The sequence below is a fragment of the Salmo salar genome, chromosome ssa09, assembly GCF_905237065.1.
Source record: "Salmo salar chromosome ssa09, Ssal_v3.1, whole genome shotgun sequence".
NCBI lineage: Eukaryota > Metazoa > Chordata > Actinopteri > Salmoniformes > Salmonidae > Salmo > Salmo salar.
In genome coordinates, this window is record NC_059450.1 from 2243890 (window position 1) to 2249882 (window position 5993).

A 5993-nucleotide genomic window follows, 5' to 3' on the forward strand; every position below is an offset into this window, starting at 1 on the left:
ACTCTCTGGGGCTGCTATTGAATCTGATCAGCCTTCCAGGAATAGAGTGCACCCACTCTTGATCATATATATATATAATGCACTGACTGCTGGTCCAATTCAAGGTGTCATGGGAAAAGAAATTCACCACCCTCATAGAATTTATTCAAAATTATGTTTACGACCACAACTGTAATGGCGCCAGAGGGGATGGTCTCCTTTTACGGGCTCGTGACCAATTGTGCAATTTTTATGACGATCTTGTCTCATTGCTGCAACTCCCCAACGGGCTCGGGAGAGGCGAAGGTCGAGTCATGCGTCCTCCGAAACATGAACCTCCAAACCGCGCTCCTTAACACCCGCTCGCTTAAACCGGAAGCCAACCTCACCAGTAAAGCCCCCCCCAATTGTGCGGCGCCCTATGGGTGTCCTGGCAATTGTGCTATTTTGTGTGTGTTTTTTTGTTTGTTTTTGCACTGTTTTCAACATTTTTGGCACAAAATGTTTCCACCATTTTCTATGACTGAAAAGAGCTTCTGGACATCAGAACAGCGATTACTCACCTCAAACTGGACAAGGATTTTTTCTTTAATGAGTCGGACGTGAAGGATATACTGCTCTTCCCAGACCAGGCCCAAATCCCTGTCATTTGTATTAAGAGGAGACTCCATTACATAGGTCGAAGAAACTGCATTGGCGAGTGGATAATCCACCTTTACCCTCCATTCTACTGGCGAACGTGCAATCAACTGGATGAGCTCTGTTCGAGATGGGACATTGAAAACTGTAATATCTTTTATTTCACCAAGTCGTGGTTGAACAAGGACATGGATAATATACATTTTGCTAGGGTTTTCCGTGCATCGGCAAGACAGAACAGCAGCCTCTGGTAAGATCAGGTGGGGTGGTGTATGCCCCTTTGTCAACAGCTGGTGCGCAATATCTAATATGAAGGAAGTCTCGAGTTAGAGTAAATCTTGATAACTAGTGTGGTCTACAGCTTTTCATCTATATTCTTTGTAGCTGTCTATTTACCACCACAAACCAATGCTGGCACTAAATCCGCACTCAATAAGGCCATAAGCAAACAAGAAAATGGTCATCCGGAAGCGGAACTCCTAGTTTCCGGGGACTTAAATGCAGGAAAACTGAAATCAGTTTTACCTCATTTCTACCAGCATGTCACATGTGCAACTAGAGGGGAAAAAAACTCTACATAACCTTTACTCCACACACAGAAATGCGTACAAAGCTCTCCCTCGCCGTCCATTTGGCAAATCTGACCATAATCCTCCTGATTCCTGCTTACAGGCAAAAACTCAAACAGGAAGTACCAGTGATGTGCTCAATACGGAAGTGGTCCGATGATGCGGATGCTAAGCTACAGGACTGTTTCCCTAGCATAGATGGGAGTATGTTACGGGATTCATTCGATGGCAATGAGGAGTATACCACGTCAGTCTCCTGCTTCATTAATAAGTGCATCAACGACTTTGTCCCAACAGTGACCGTACGTACATATCATTCAATCAATCAATCAAATGTATTTATAAAGCCCTTCTTACATCAGCTGATGTCACAAAGTGATGTACAGAAAGCCAGCCTAAAACCCCAAACAGCAAGCAATGCAGGTGTAGAAGCACAGTGGCTAGGAAAAACTCCCTAGAAAGGCCAGAACCTAGGAGCACCTTAATGGTGGCGGGTTAGCGCTGCTTATCGTTTGAAAAAACACGTTTCATTCACTGCATGGCAGGAGTCCCAATGGACTCTTGGAGTGGGCAGACGACATGAGACCAAAGATTGTCATGCCGGAATGTGCCTTCACCGTGTGAACCAGTAAGTTGTCTAGGTAGTCCAAAACCTATATTACCTGACGAGTCAACGGTTTTATTTCTGCCTCCAAGCATTAGCTTGGAAGGCGAAACGCAGGAGCTTCCTGTGATGCGGACGCACCGGCACTTGGAAGTATGCATCCTTTAGGTTTATGCTTATACAGCTTTGTTGCAGACACAGTCCAGCAGACACTTTGTCGTAAGCATTCGAAAGGGCCGTTTGGCTATGCTCTCGTTGAGAGTGTGGAAATCCAATATTGGCTTCATTCCCCCCATCTTTTTTGGCACTAGGAAGTAGGGTGAATATAGCCCGGTGTTCCGTTGCTCTTGGGGAACTACTGTGACCGCCTCCTTCGCCAAAAGTTCCGTAATCTTTTTCACAAGAGCGGCTACTTTCTCTGGCGTCTTCATCAACGTCTCCACCACGCCCGAAAACGGGGGAGGAGTTGGATGGCGTAACCCTTCTCCAGCGTCCGGCTTAGCCAGGTGGAGAGGGTGCAGCTTTGCTGCCACTCCCAATAATGCTCTGAGAGCGGGAGAGTGCGAAGCTGTGGTGCAGACAGTAGGAAGGACCTGTATTCCTCTATGGCCAAAGCCGCTGTCCCCCAACATTGAAGTGGTGCGACAGCCCAAGGTGGGCCCCCCTCAAAAGAGGGAGGAAAAATTGCCGCGTTCTGTGAGAAACGGGGGCGACGACACGTTGGTTATACTCATAACCTTGTAGTTCCAGCCCTCCTTGAATGCAGCACGGGTTTGAGCTGCACTAACTGAGGAGCTTGCCTGAGTTAGTGCGCCATCTCCCAACAGCGATTGTGTCATCAAACCAACATGGGGCTGTGTAGGCTGGCTGTTCTCAGAACCCTGAGCCACATTACTCCTAGGAGTTTGTGGTGTAGGGTTCTTATGAAGTGTAGCATAGCGGCTCAAAAGAGTGTCCACTTTGCTGCCCTCTTATTCTTCCCACTCAAACCGCCCTCATGTGTGTGCTCAGCAACGCACCCATAGTGGGCTGTGCTACACTCAGAGTGGTGAGAAGAAGAAAGAGAGTGCATGAATTCGTTCTGAGAAACGAGAGCGATGACACGTTGGTTATACTCGTGACCTCGTGGTTCCAGCCCTCCGTGAATGTAGCACTGGTCTGAGCTGCACTGACTGAGGTGCCAGCCTGAGTCAGAGTGCCGTCTCCAAACAGCGATTGCGTTATCAGCTCCGAAGCGGGCTGTGCATACAGTCTGCTATGTACAACCTGAACCACATTACTCCTAGGATACTGTGGTGTGAGGTTTTTATAAGGTGTAGCTCGGGGGCTCATGTTCACCCTGCCACCTTATTTTTAACCTTACTCAAACCGGTCTATGTGTGTGCTCAGCTACGCACTCAAGGTGGGCTGTGCTACACTCAGAGTGGTGAGAGGGAGAGAGAGAGAAAGGGAACCTGAACGGTCTCTGGTTTGTCATGGAAAAGAGGTTGTCTTGAGACAAAGTCAATTGGAATCCATTCTTTATTAGACAAACAACATGTTGGCTCAACCATGGGGGGGGAACGGGACAGTGGGCACACGTGAACGAAGCACTGTGCTCTCTGCCGATCTGTCCCCCACATTTCGTCAGAGGCAGCCCTTCGGGTGATGCCAGGTGGACGGCTTGACGACCTCTTGCCGGCGGAACGGTTGGTCTCTCCGACGCTGCAGGAGAGGCGGGGCCCGTTCCCGTGCTGCTGGAGGGTGCCATCTGGCGCCAGGCACAACGCTTAGCGGTTTAGACCAGGTCAATTGTGTAACCCATGGGGTGCTACATACTTACCTTGGCTGAGAATAAGGGCCGCCCTCCATCATATCCAGCTCCGGTTGGAGGGAATGAGGGGCAGCTTGATCTCCAGCCGGCTCGCAGCCTGCTCAATGAGCCCTGGAAATCAGAGCGCAGAGAGGCCGTTGCGTAGGAGGGGGCTGCTGAAAACTCAGAGCTCGTCTCTTCCTCGCCCAAGGATGTGAAATTCCCCTCGCTCTCCCTAGCCACGGTCAGTGGGGTGGGTTTTTCCAGAGAAAAACCCAGACACTTCCCAACGTCCTCGTCTTCTCCGGAGGTGCCGTTGTCATATGACGCCTCAGAACATGAGGATAACACAGACATGGCGTCCTCTAGAGGGAGATCTACCCTAAAAAAAAATGCCCACTGCTGCTTCCTCTCCTTTAAAAAAAGGAGGGCGCAGCTAGGGCATTCCGGGGGATCTGTGAACCTAAGCACACGAAACATACAGTTGAAGTTGGAGTCATTAAAACTTAAAATACTCCACAAATGTCTTGTTAAGAAACTATAGTTTTGGCAAATCGGTTAGGACATCTACCTTATGCATGACATAAGTAATTTTTCCAACAATTGTTTACAGACAGATTATTTCACTTATAATTCACTGTATCACAATTACAGTGGGTCAGAAGTTTACATACACTAAGTTGACTGTGCCTTTAAACAGCTTGGAAAATTCCAGAAAATGATGTTATGGCTTTAGAAGCTTCTGATAGGCTAATTAACATCATTTGAGTCAATTGGAGTTGTACCTGTGGATGTATTTTAAGGCATACCTTCAAACTCAGTGCCTCTTTGCTTGACATCATAGGAAATTCAAAAGAAATCAGCCAAGACCTCAGAAATGTTTTTTGTAGACGTCTACAAAGTCTACAAGTCTGGTTCATCCTTGGGAGAAATTTCCAAATGCCTGAAGATACCACGTTCATCTGTACAAACAATCGTACGCAAGTATAAACACCATGGGACCACGCAGCCGTCACTCCGCTCAGGAAGGAGACGCATTCTGTCTCCTAGAGATGAACGTACTTTGGTGCGAAAAGTGCAAATCATTCCGAGAATAACAGCAAAGTACCTTGTGAAGATGCTGGAGGAAACAGGTACAAAAGTATCTATATCCACAGTAAAATGAGTCCTATATCGACATAACCTGAAAGGCCGCTCAGCAAGGAAGAAGCCACTGCTCCAAAACCGCCATAAAAAAGCCAGACTACCGTTTGCAACTGCACATGGGGACAAAGATCATACTTTTTGGAGAAATGTCCTCTGGTCTGATGAAACAAAAATAGAACTGTTTGGCCATGATGACCATCGTTATGTTTGGAGGAAAAAGGGGGAAGCTTGCAAGCCGAAGAACACCATCCCAACCGTGAAGCACGGGGGTGGCAGCATCATGTTGTGAGGGTACTTTGCTGCAGGAGGGACTGGTGCACTTCACAAAATAGATGGCATCATGAGGGAGAAAAATTATGTGGATATATTGAAGCAACATCTCAAGACATTAGTCAGGAAGTTAAAGTCACAAATGGGTCTTCCAAATGGACAATGACCCCAAGCATACTTCCAAAGTTGTGGCAAAATGGCTTAAGGACAACAAAGTCAAGGTATTGGAGTGGCCATCACAAAGCCCTGCCCTCAATCCTATAGAAAATTTGTGGGCAGAACTGAAAAACATGTGCGAGCAAGGAGGCCTACAAACCTGATTCAGTTACACCAGCTCTGTCAGGAGGAATGGGCCAAAATTCACGCAACTTATTGTGGGAAGCTTGTAGAAGGCTACCCACAACGTTTGACCCAAATTAAACAATTTAAAGGCAATGCTAACAAGTACTTATTGAGTGTATGTAAACTTCTGACCCACTGGGAATGTGATGGAAGAAATAAAAGCTGAAATAAATCATTCTCTCTACTATTATTCTGACATTTCACATTCTTAAAATAAAGTTGTGATCCTAACTGACCTGAGACAGGGAATTTTTACTATGATTAAATGTCAGGAATTGTGAAAAACTGAGTTTAAATGTAGTTGGCTAAGGTGTATGTAAACTTCCAACTTCAACTGTAAGTCGTGCAGGTCCGTAGCCGCCATAGTGGAGCATCGACACTGAGCTCTTAAAAGAGCTTTTGGGTGTGGAAAATGCGTGCTCATTGAAGTAGGAAGTCGAGACCAGGAGAGTCCTGAGACTTCTCTCTTCTCTGCTTCTTCAGTCCAGTCCTGTAGCTGAAGATAATGGGAGGCTGATTGAGGGGAAGCATCCCCTTATATAGGGACACCTGTACTACTATTGGCTGCAGATGTGTGCATAATTTTTTCTCTGTCTATTTACTGCCTAGGCAGCTGGGTAAACCACTAGGAGAGCTCCCATATGGGGCGGAG